We start from the raw sequence: 13,910 nt of genomic DNA on the forward strand, positions 1-13,910 counted from the left end.
CACATCATATGAAAATGGAAATGAGATAATGAATAATGTATAATAGAAATTAATTCATAGATCATCACAATGCATACTTGAAATAATCATGTTTAGTACAAGTTAGAGTTTCTATACTCTTATTAGCTGGGCTCAACCTTTGATGCAGACGGAGAACAGGCCAACGAAATAGCACATCTAGTAAATTAATTGATGAATTGGAGGAAAATGACTGCAATACTTTGTGATAGAAGGAATGAAAAACTTAAGGGCAAAATCTATAAAACAGTCGTGTCGTGCGGCCCGCGTTGACATACGGAGCGGAGGCCTGGGCAGTTAAGAAAGCCCATGAACACAGACTGGAGGTCACTGAAATGAAGATGCTGAGGTGGAGTTGCGGCCTAACTGGAAGGGATGGAATCCCAAATGAAATATAATTAATTATTTTTAACAAGAATGAACAGTTGATATCAGATCAGATATAGGCTTAACGGTATCAGCTATCCTCTATAGAAGGTACAGAATCGGCCCTACTGTTCTCCTATCTTTCTCCACTAGAAAAATAGAAGAACAACGTTGCCAATTCTCTGTCTTTTGAAGAGGATAGCTGATACCAGTACATCTGATATTTATGTATAATTATTGGCAATGTTGTTCTTCTATTTTTCTCCACTACCTTTAGGAACTAACAATAGATATTGACCAAAGTTGGTGGTAAAATTGACCAAGCTATCCTCTTCAGAAGGCAGTGGCAAGGCAGATAATTGGCAACGTTGTTCTCCTACTTTCCTCCACTGCCATTATAACGTGGACCTCACTATAACGTCTCTGTTTTCAAAATTATCAAGGGACTTTATGCCTCCTATTGTGGTCTCAATCCTGCAAATAATATTTCAATATTTCAATGTTATATTTTTAAAGTTGTGTTTCCCAATTTACGAATATCTGTGGGCCAAGATTCTATATTACTCTATAGACCTCACTATAGTACTCATCTATTTCACTATCCATGACCAACTGCTAGTTGATAATTCAATTTTGATCTACTCGTATTTTTGACGACACTACAGTCCAATTTTTGAATAATAGTTATTAATGTGTGTTAAAAATGGATTTGAAAATCGAAAGCGCTCTAAACGTGGGTAATAGTTTTTAATAACTATTATTCAAAATTTAGACTGTAGTGTCATCAAAATCGAACACTATAGTGCAATTTTTCAATTAGTAGTAGAAGTATTTCGATTCGGATACTACCAGATCATCAAAATAGATATATTACATAGAGTTGGTGATAAAATACTGCCCTGAATTGAGCCACTAACAAACTTGATAGCCAGAAAAGGGTACTGTAGCAACTATTAAGTTGTACGTAAGTAGCTATTAACTTAGTAAGAAGTAAGTATACTTAATTATAACTGAGAATAAGTAACTTAAGTTGTGTGTCCCACCTGTCTGGTTGACTTCCTTTTCTGTGAGCATCAAGATTCAACATTCATGATTCAAGATCCAAATGCGTCCCCTTCTGTGTCTTCACAATCCACATTGAGTCACTGCAAAAACAGACACATATAATTAAAGTTTACAATCTTACTGTAGAGCACTCATATTTAAAGAGCAAATAATTGTCCATTAGCAGGTGTAACCCGTGAACCCTGGCAACTGAAAACTTTACAAAATCTACCTACTGAGATCTTGAACGATTTAAAAAAGGCCTATAACCATCCTCAGTAAATAAAGAATCTATAAGCAACATTTCAAGTTAATCAGTTGAGTAGTTGAGACGTGATGATGCGTCGTTTGTGTATTTCCTATCCCCAACATGTATAAGCCGATTCCTTCCTTTATTATATTATAGATTTATCATTAGAAGTAGGCTATTTATCAAGTTGATGTTTCAACAAACTAAACTGTTATTATTTGCTAGGTTGGGATAAAACTAGGAAAACATGAGCATTAATGAATAAATGGTTTAAATTATAATACATAACCAACTTTCTGGACTTTCCAAATAAGAGAGGCTATTAGGAGTTTATTTCGAGGGGCCGAACGACGTCACTTATCAACTCCTAAAATCTAGCTACTGCATCCAAGGCTATCTTATCGTTGCCGGCCCCAACCTTCAACCCTCAGGGTGAGCCGGGTTGAAAGACTCAAAGACAGCACTCTATATCCAGTGCAGTCGAGTCTCTAGTTCACCTAGAGCTATCCCACTACAAAATGATTCATGTCATCGATTCGACATCATCTGCTGCCAACGTGGACAGCACAAACAAGTGAGGCGAATACAGATATCACCGACCACTAGAAACCTGGTGGTGACTTGTAGCAGTCAGTAGAACGCGCTGACACGCGGTAATAAACCGGTGGAGCCGCCAAGGCAGTAATAAGGGTCCTTATGCCGCAGCCACATGTTGGCCCAATGATGACCACCGCCAGTGTGTCGATGGGTAGTTTGCCAGCGCTGGCCTTCATTGGCCATCGCTCCAATTTTTCTCGAGCGGAGGCCAGCCCCCCACCGTAGGCCAATGAAGGCCAAACCACCCATCCACACTAGTCAACCAATGCCTGTTTTGTCGTTTGTTTTGCTGATTTTTCTGTGTAAATGAGTATCTAATAAATTATCGAATAAAATATTTGTGATATAATGAATAATTTTGATTTATCAAGTGATTGGAAAAACTCTTATAAATTCTGATACAAGCTACATTTTGTCAAGGCGACAAAGTTGAACAGCTGATGTAATAGGACAGAAGAACTGGCTAAATCATTGCCACTCTGGGCGGCACTGGCTAGATTGGCTTTCTTTCAAGATGGCGGATTTTGACGTCACGATTCTAGCCGAGTTTCCATTGTGCATGTATTGTTTGACGCTGGCCTTGATTGGGCACTGGCCACATTGCAGTGTAGATGGCAAGACCAACGCGGGCCAGCGACTGAGGACTAGGCATAACATAGTGATGTTTGCAATTCACTCACCATAGATATTGTTATGCTCGATCAAGCCGCGGCCTTCGCCCAAGATGAAGACGCCACCCTGATGGCCGTTGTAGATCTCGTTGCGGTGGGGTTGCTGTGGGAATGGATGCGGTTGTCGATGAACTGGCCGAGCCCGTACAAGCCACCCGTCTGTCCGTGGTGGATCTCGCAGTGCACCACTGTCACTGTCGGGTTGGCGCCCGAACCCCGCTATCCCATTGTTGTGGATGTCGTTCGCCTCCAACAAACCCTGCAAACAACAAATTACCACATTAACCACACGTCACGTTTATCTATATACTATATATGCAGGACATATATGCAAAAACATCAGGCTTTAGAGACCCTAGATCCCTAGATGGAGGAAGCTCCCTAAAATAAAAAGCCTGACCGGTATCAACTTGAATACACTCTCTAGTAAAGTGCTCATGTAGATCGCTTATTAGATCTAATATATTCAAGATATCTTTGAAAAGTAAGAGCCTGCAGCATTAATAAACAGTGAAGAGTCAAATTGCTGTATATTTTTAAAAAATGGCTTGCAGGGATCCATTCTACCCAGATATTAAATTGCCACATCATAACACTGTGTTATTAAAAATATGCTTAATTTCTGCATGTACATAACTGAGTAAGTCACCATAACAATCATATATTTACAATTGTTATATACAATAAAGTAGCATAGATATGATGTTGAATTAATACTTTTATTTCTGAACACAGCAATCATGAGTTCAACTTGTCTTGATTCGAAAAGTTCTGTAGCACTGTAAAAGCACTATTCGAGTCTTTTAATTTCCTCCTAAACAAAGGTTTGCTCTCTATTTCAGTTGTGATATTCATTTATTCATTTACGGTACAAATGAATATTTGTCACTGAAATGAATACAAAATAGTAGGCTATTCGGATAGTTACCTAAAATGCTAGTGCAGTGCAGACGAAGATCTCGCAAGTTTCTTGAGGTATGATTTCAAAACCGACCGAGTAGAATTTTTCTAGTGTCTTGTCCAAATAATTTGTTCCATTTCATCAATTTTCAGAGCCTGTAATAGAACATAGATAAATTAGATGAAAAAATAAGAAATTCACAGATGAATGAATGGAATCACAGTTCACCAATTATCAGACGCATCATATGAAAATAGAAATGAGATAATGAATAATGCATAATAGAAATTCATAGATCATCACAATGCATACTTGAAAAAATCATGCTTCTTCACCTACAGAAAAGGATCGTTAGAATTATAAACAATGAAAACTACCTGGCACATTGCAAAACTTTATTTTTTGAGACTGGAATACTAACACTCCCGTGTCTTTGAATCAGCTCTGATGGTTGAAAGAAGACCGGATTATTTCCAACGGAACCAACATATACATGGATACAACACAAGACGACATAATGACACCCATATACTGACAGTGAGAACTGGACTGGCGCAAGAGGGGCCCAGATTTACAACCAGATGCAGCAGGATTTACAACCATCTCCCAGAAGAAGAAATAAAAAATATCAAAAGCATAGGCACCTTCAAGGACCTCCAGAAGAGACACTTACAACAAAAGCCTTACTATAGCCTGCACGAATTCTATGATGACGGTGTGTTCCGCAGGGACGACCACGGCGCTGTCGCGCTACTAGTGGGATATCTACAAGTATCAAGCATTACGCCTCAACTACTGGACTGATTAACTTGACAATTTGCATATAGATTATTAATTATTCACCGTGGATGGTTATATTAATTCTTTTAATATAAAAGAATATTAGCCTATTAGCTTATTCTCCAAGATTAAGGTAGGTCAAGTTTTAAGTCTGTTAAATTTTTAATTAGCCCATTGCGGTGCACGGGTTATCTGCTAGTATTGAATTGAATTGGTGGTGGAATACTGCCCTGAATTGAGCCACTGACAAACTTGATAGCCAGAAAATAGTATTGTAGCAACTATTAAGTTGTAAGTAACTAAGTAAGTATAGGCCTACTTGAGTAAAAGTATACTAATGTTGTGTGACTCACCTGTCTGGTTGACTTGCTTTTCTGTGAGCATCAAGATTCAAGATCCAAAAACATCTAAATGCGTCTTCTTCTGTGTCTTACAATCCATACCAAGCAACTGCAAAAACAGACCCACGATATTATTATTGTGTACAATCTTACTGTAGAGTGGTCAAATAAAAAAACAAAATATTACCAACAGCAGGTAACCCATGCTTTGCTAGGGACTAACTGAAAACTTCACAAACTCGACCTATTGGAGATACCTCCAATACCTTCTGTTTCATTCATTGTATTCAATACACATAATTACAGAACAACTATTCGAATGGCAAATAAAACAGTGACCACTTTCAATAAAAATTTAAATAATCAATCATAAATTCATTCAAATTATAATATGCATTATCACAAAAGCAGCTGAACGGTGGAGACGTCTCCTGGGGATGATGCGTCATTGAAAAATATCCTATCCCCTACGTGTACAAGCCGATTCTTTCCATTATTACATTATAGATTTATCATTAGGTTTACCGGTACTTACCAAGTTGTCGTTCTAACAAGCTAAACTGTTATTATTTGCTAGGTTGGGATAAAACTAGGAAAATATGCTAAATATAAATAGGCTAACCTCCAAATTCCTGTATCTGTTTACCAAATTAACAGTTTCATTCTTTAATTATTTCCACATATAATTTAAATCAAAATGATCGGAGAGATGAGATAAAAACTGTCCTATTCCTCTTTTAAATTTAGATTCAGACTAAAAATTCCAAAAATTGGTTATCGATGGTTAATATTTTCATAACCTCAATTCATTTTGAGTTGAGTACAATTTTCAGTCAAAAAAAAAATAACCAAAAAATCTGTAGGTCAATTGAAACCAATATTAAAAACTATCTAAATATCATTAAACACTGATATAATAGAGAATTATTCAAATAATATTTATTTATGGATTTCATCCTCTGTAGAGATGATAATATCTGTATCAAATCAAAGATGGACGCCGTTCTGTATCTCTGTATCACCCTGACGTCATTCTGTATCACTTGAACCAAAAATTTAACATTGGAGAGATAGGAAAATCAAAAACCAATACCAGGGTTTCAGAAGAACACAGGAGGTAAAAATGCAACGCGTGCTTGCAACGTAACTGACCTCGATGGAGACGGATTTTGGTAACCAGCTGTACCACTACACACCGCAAAATAATAATGAAAAAATAATTATGTATTAACAATTGATACGTTCAAATAAAATATTTAAATTATTTCTCTGATGTATCAAATTATCCTGTTTATTGGAAGCACTATTAACGCAATTCATAGTTGAAAAAAATAATGAACATCAAACAGCTGATTAGCTTGAACAGCAGGTAGCCAGCCGTACCACTACACAACGCAAAAAAATAATAGAAAATAATTAAGTATATCTATCATCAAATTAGAATTATGATATTCAAATAATTATTTTAAAAGTTTCAAATATATTTTCTAGTTGATTTATACCATTATTCATTGAAAAGTTGGGAATATATATAAGTACTTTTGATTGAAACATTTGGAAAAAATATCGACATTCAATGGTTCTCAAATGATTTTTTATAGATAAGGAATTTTATAACTATAGATTAATGTCTTTATTACGTTTGAAAGAATTATTCATAAAAAGATTCACTCTTCATTCTATATTATTCAAAAGGTTTTGAAACATCATTATCATGTTGGCTCACCGGCAAATTCAAACTAGGTTATCAACCGGCAAATTCAAAAGCTGTATGCTATCTATGAACAGAACTAAAGTAAACTTTATGCTATACCTACTAACTACGGTATATAATGATTATATTGAAAATCGAATAAAATAGCTCTTTACTCTTGACTTTAGTTAGTAATTAGAACTTGTTACTCAACAGTCAATTTGATATTATACAAAAAAGGTCCTCATGCGTACAAAGCTACTATGAAGCTAACAAAAGTTAGAGATATAAAAACTAGGGAAAATTCTACTAGAGATGCGGTCCTGCTTTTTTTGAAGCATTAAATCTCTCAGTTTGATTTTATTAATTGCAGTGACAAAATTTTCAACTACGGTATATGATGATGAGAAAAATGTTATATTCTACAACAACGTTTGCTACAAAATAAGGCTCTGATGAACCGTTCAATAGTTATGGTTAAATTACTGGAACATCATCCCATTATCTCACATAGCCCATAGGCCATCATGAAAATGAAACAGATCAGATTCTTAAAGGGAAATCTATCAGGAAAGCGAGTTGTACAGCCCACAACAGCAACTTCTTCTGAAATACTTATAGAAACAAATCTATAGAGTCCTCAGTCACCGCTATAGTAGCATAACAGCTAATACAGAAAAATCTAATAATTTAATCAGTTATTAAACAAATTTCGTGCAACTAGATCTTATTTTGAGCAGAATTTACAGCTATTATATTTTTGATTATTGTAAATTTTCTTGTATAATTTACTACTGATCTTCAGTTTACTTGGACTGAGATTTTGAAATCAGGTTAACTCTTTATTCTTTGCTCTTTGAAAAAAAATCTTTTATACTAAAAACTATAATAAATCTGATCAAGAAAGTAAGCATTTTTATTGATTTCTTTCTCATTCCATAGTTAATAATCCCTCTTGGTAACTTAGTGAAAAATTACTTTAGAGTTGTTTGTACGTCAGCTAGTTTAATCTGTTATTTTTGACTAAGTTCTTATTTTAGACTATATAATTGTCAAGTATTCTATCAAGTAAACTTGTCAATTGTTCAATGAATCTTTTCTTATCTTCTGCCATTTACACAAACAGACCCATACTTGTGGGTCAAGTGGAAAAGGGGGGCTCTTATTGCCTCAACTTCGCCCACATCATTTGTAATGTTATAAAATGAAAATAAAAGACATTTATCTATCACTTGTTGAGTCAACCTCTTTCCATAGTTCGAATATCAACCGAATCTGGCACATTCGCATTTTTCATAAAATCCATGGTTTATCTAATTTTTTTGTGAAAAATCAAAATCGCTCTAACTTCGTGACCTTATGCTCTTTGATGAGAGGAACATGAATCTGGAATCCGATTTGCAAAATTCCTCACCGTTTGAAAATTTGCAAATTTTACGTTTGAAGCTGCATAACTCACCCTGTATAGTAGCTGGGGGTGCCAAATTTGGCTCAGACATTTCTCAGATAAAGCTTCATCTATGGTGCAAATTTCAGCCCAACCTGAGATACTTTTTTCTTTACTGTTTTAAAACGCACAAAGAAACATGAACAATCTATACCATAGAGTTATCTTCTTATGATATATTTTTTCTATGATAATAATCACCATACTAATTACTTGAATAATTCTAACGATTTAAAAGCCGTTTTCACAGTACCAGTTTGAACCAAATGTCGGCTTAATATGAATTAAATCCATGTTAAGTTTAATTGATATTAAAACACACCAGCTGATCCAATTCGGTTTAAGCTTTCACCGAGAAAACTGCACTTGGTGGGCAAGTAAATAATCGAAATAATATCATTTGAATCTTTCAAATTGAGAAATTTATTAAATAGTTGGATATCAATCATATTTCATAACACAAATTAAGGTACTTATCAGGTAACCGTTTATATTTTCAAAAGGCATAGTCTCTCTGTAACAGTAGACTATATTAATTCAAAACAATCAACTTGGAATTGAAACAATGTTGAAATTATTGGCCCGCTCGCCGAAGCGGCTCAGTTTGCCCCAACTGAAACAGATAATATAAAAGACACTGCGGTCAACTACTGAAACAAATCCGAATCAATGTATTTGCCTTTTGAACAAAACAATATAAACATTTTAATAAAAGAAGCATATAACCTGGATTTCAAATCAATTACAAAAAAGTGCAGAAATAAAAAATACATAACAATTTACATACATGAGGTCCACGTTATAATGGCAGTATTATTAATAATTAACATTGGTATTGCCAACCGTGTCTATCATTCGACAAAGCAGATCCTTCTCTATCCTTCTCTAGCTCCTCAACGTCGCCAGATCGTGTTTTAACAATATAGAATAATATAATTGATGAACAAAATATTTAATCTCAATTATTTCTTTGGAAAACATCAACTTTCTATCAAAATTTGGAAGAGAAATGGTACAGGCTCTGCCTAGTTCTTCCTCCATCGTCATAATTTTATTATGATTATAGTGTTTAGAAAAATAAATGAATAATCAAATTTTATCACCTATTGTTTAATCATTGGAATGTGTATTTCCTTGACGAATAAAACATAATTGATTATTTTAAACAAGAATGAACAGTTGTTAATATGACATGAGATAGGCCTATAGCAGTAACAGCAGCTATCCTCTGGCAACGCTGTTTTCTTTGTTTTCTAGTGCAATTATAACGTGGACCTCACTAGCAGCAACCCAAACGGAGCAACCAACCAATCCTGACCTGCCGACTTATAGACTAGCCTACAATGTCGCTCGGGTAGAATCGTAGAGCCGTCGCTTAGGAAACACCTCGTAAAATGCCTATTGAAATAAGTCTTCGGAAGACGTAGCTGTTCTATCTCCTCAAGTTAAATTGGATGGGCACGTTAAACTGTCGGTCACGGCTGAAGTATGACAGTCGTGAGGCCCATTGACGGCTTAAATGATATATATTCAGGCGAGGAGAAACTTCCGTCAGGAACTCCCCACCAATAAAAGCCATACGAATATTATTATTATGCCATGCCAGATTCAAATGGACAGATTGGCTAACATTAGGAAATATGTCGGCTACGTTTTTCAAAAACGTATTACAAGCTACGCTACGGCGGTGTGAGATGGCCTTCACATAGATAGATATCTATAGATAGGCTATATATTATTATATTCATCCATGAGTACGGTATATACAGCTGGATGGGAATTAATGACAAATTGCATTTATTCAAATGCTAATTAATGAATAGTTATTACTAAACGAAAATCCAAATTAAATGCTGTAAATCACCCCGAATACTTGTGCTACTGCACATATTGACAACAGGGTTAACAGCTGGATGGAAATTCGATGAGAGCTACTATCTAGAAATTATTTGCCAGCCCGGGAATCGAACCCTAATTGCTAGTCAGCGTCAGGTATGCTCACGCTTACACCAAACTGACAATCTCTGGATAGCAGCGCTCATTTTATTCGAAGCCATAGCGGCCAGCCAGTCTACAGATGAAAATTCATGAGAAATTGCATTTATTCAAATGCTAAATAATGAATGATTATTACTAAACAGTAATCCAAATTAAATGCTGTAAATCACCCCGAATACTTGTGCTACTGCACATATTGACAACAGGGTTAACAGCTGGATGGAAATTCGATGAGAGCTACTATCTAGAAATTATTTGCCAGCCCGGGAATCGAACCCTAATTGCTAGTCAGCGTCAGGTATGCTCACGCTTACACCAAACTGACAATCTCTGGATAGCAGCGCTCATTTTATTCGAAGCCATAGCGGCCAGCCAGTCTACAGATGAAAATTCATGAGAAATTGCATTTATTCAAATGCTAAATAATGAATGATTATTACTAAACAGTAATCCAAATTAAATGCTGTAAATCACCCCGAATACTTGTGCTACTGCACATATTGACAACAGGGTTAACAGCTGGATGGAAATTCGATGAGAGCTACTATCTAGAAATTATTTGCCAGCCCGGGAATCGAACCCTAATTGCTAGTCAGCGTCAGGTATGCTCACGCTTACACCAAACTGACAATCTCTGGATAGCAGCGCTCATTTTATTCGAAGCCATAGCGGCCAGCCAGTCTACAGATGAAAATTCATGAGAAATTGCATTTATTCAAATGCTAAATAATGAATGATTATTACTAAACAGTAATCCAAATTAAATGCTGTAAATCACCCCGAATACTTGTGCTACTGCACATATTGACAACAGGGTTAACAGCTAGATGGGAATTCGATCACAACACCTACACACATAATACCTGAAGAGTCCAAGTCAATAAGTTAGAGAATGATAGTAAGGTATAGCCTGTATGGTTTCAGCTGTTGTAGCTACATATTGGCCCAACGTCGGCCAGCGTCGGCCAGCCCAGCGTAGGCCAACCAAGGCCAGCACTGGCAAACCACCCATCCACACTCTCGCGGTCGTCGTCATTAGTACGCACTTGGGCGATAGTGTGGATGCGACATTATAATTCAATAAAACCACAGATAATTATTGTTAATTTGCTACTTACCAGAGCTGATGCCCTGAAACCGACAGCAAGTAGCCGAATATGGTTAGCAACACCTGGTCGGGCAGTTGGTACTGGAGCGGCCGAGGTTGCCCAACTCATCCAGCATCCACATCCAGTGGTAGTGCGCATGCTCCTTGCATGTAGATCCACCACCACTAGATGTGGATGCCGCCGAGTGATCGTGGTGCGGCGGCGACGACTGCAAATCAAATCAAATCTTCATTTTTCCCAAAAACATAATTACAATAACAATGATTATAAAAAACTAAAATACAATATAAAATGAAAAATGAAATTCCATCAAATAGGATAAATAATATAGATATATTAAACCAAGTCCCTGCAAGGTTTGAAAAAACCTGAGCACAGATGCTGAGTGTTCAATGACTAACAATAATGCAAGAAAATCATAAAGGGATAACATGCAACTTAGTTATGTTAACTAACATGCATTGAAAATATCGGGAAGAGAAACAGGGGGTGAGGAAGAAGTAGAACCAGGATTTCACTATTTTGAGCCCGGATTCTGCTGCTTTCTTAGTATCCTCCCAATTGGCTCCCTTGAATAACAATCAAGTGTCATCGGCAAAAGCGATTGACACTCCATTTTTTAATTCTAACTTGGGAAGATCATTCATGTAGATTAGGAAGAGAATCGGAGACAGGACTGTTCCCTGTGCAAGACTATAATCAAGGCTGGTTTTATTATCAATTTTGAGGATTTGGTATCTATTGTTTAAATAGTTTTTAAATAATTAAAAATACAATCCGGCCTAAAGCAGCTGCTATGGCTGCGTTGTGCTGGTTGTGGGTTCGAATACCGCCAATGGCATGGTTGTTTTAGCATCTTATCACCAATGGCTGAAAAGAAACAATCAAGTGTGGTAAAAATTATAATAGTGAATGAATGAATGATTTGCATCGCGACTGGAATTCCCAAGTTTTAGACATTCCTTCACACACTTTTGTCATACGAAACACATACAAACGGTGGTAGTATATTCCAGCCCATATAATAATATTATAGTATACAGTATTAAATATACGAATGGCTTTTTATTAGTGTGGAGTTCCTGACGGAAGTTCTACTGTCGACTACTGTCAATTATTACTGTTTTGGACGGGTGAGATTGTAAGAACGGCACAGTATGAGAGACTACCAGCGTCACATAGACGCCCTCTACTATGGCACTTCTAATTATGCTATCTATATCTATGGTACCACTCACCGAGCGGTGAGGTCTAAAGAACGGACGTATTTAATAATAATTATAACCTTTATTTCTGCATAACTGAGTATGTCACCAATATTTACAATTGTCATATACAATAAAGTAGCATACATATAACGTTGTATTAATACATTTATTTCTGAACACAGCAATCATGAGTTCAACTTGTCTTGATTCGAAAAGTTCTGTAGCACTGTAAAAGCACTATTCGAGTCTTTTAATTTCCTCCTAAACAAAGGTTTGCTCTCTATTTCAGTTGTGATATTCATTTATTCATTTACGGTACAAATGAATATTTGTCACTGAAATGAATACAAAATAGTAGGCTAGTTGGATAATTACCTGAAATGCTAGTGCAGTGCAGACGAAGATCTCGCAAGTATCTTGAGGTATGATTACAAAACCGACCGAGTAGAATTTTTCTAGTGTCTTGTCCAAATAATTTGTTCCATTTCATCAATTTCCAGAGCCTGTAACAGAACATAGATAAATTGGATGACAATATAATAAATTCACAGATGAATGAATGGAATCACAGTTCACGAATTATCAGACACATCATATGAAAATGGAAATGAGATAATGAATAATGTATAATAGAAATTAATTCATAGATCATCACAATGCATACTTGAAATAATCATGTTTAGTACAAGTTAGAGTTTCTATACTCTTATTAGCTGGGCTCAACCTTTGATGCAGACGGAGAACAGGCCAACGAAATAGCACATCTAGTAAATTAATTGATGAATTGGAGGAAAATGACTGCAATACTTTGTGATAGAAGGAATGAAAAACTTAAGGGCAAAATCTATAAAACAGTCGTGTCGTGCGGCCCGCGTTGACATACGGAGCGGAGGCCTGGGCAGTTAAGAAAGCCCATGAACACAGACTGGAGGTCACTGAAATGAAGATGCTGAGGTGGAGTTGCGGCCTAACTGGAAGGGATGGAATCCCAAATGAAATATAATTAATTATTTTTAACAAGAATGAACAGTTGATATCAGATCAGATATAGGCTTAACGGTATCAGCTATCCTCTATAGAAGGTACAGAATCGGCCCTACTGTTCTCCTATCTTTCTCCACTAGAAAAATAGAAGAACAACGTTGCCAATTCTCTGTCTTTTGAAGAGGATAGCTGATACCAGTACATCTGATATTTATGTATAATTATTGGCAATGTTGTTCTTCTATTTTTCTCCACTACCTTTAGGAACTAACAATAGATATTGACCAAAGTTGGTGGTAAAATTGACCAAGCTATCCTCTTCAGAAGGCAGTGGCAAGGCAGATAATTGGCAACGTTGTTCTCCTACTTTCCTCCACTGCCATTATAACGTGGACCTCACTATAACGTCTCTGTTTTCAAAATTATCAAGGGACTTTATGCCTCCTATTGTGGTCTCAATCCTGCAAATAATATTTCAATATTTCAATGTTATATTTTTAAAG

The 13,910-nt window shown here is 36.1% G+C and overlaps 1 long non-coding RNA gene across 1 annotated transcript; it reads right to left on the minus strand.

The window, feature by feature from the left end:
• Positions 1-627: 627 nt before the first annotated feature.
• Positions 628-13,892, minus strand: LOC120356621. Its single transcript, XR_005574091.1, has 4 exons — positions 13,666-13,892; positions 12,799-12,926; positions 11,225-11,423; positions 628-858 (listed from the first exon to the last, which is right to left on the minus strand). It is a non-coding gene; the product is annotated as an uncharacterized LOC120356621 (long non-coding RNA).
• Positions 13,893-13,910: the final 18 nt, after the last annotated feature.

Source organism: Nilaparvata lugens, unplaced genomic scaffold, assembly GCF_014356525.2.
Source record: "Nilaparvata lugens isolate BPH unplaced genomic scaffold, ASM1435652v1 scaffold7309, whole genome shotgun sequence".
Lineage (NCBI taxonomy): Eukaryota > Metazoa > Arthropoda > Insecta > Hemiptera > Delphacidae > Nilaparvata > Nilaparvata lugens.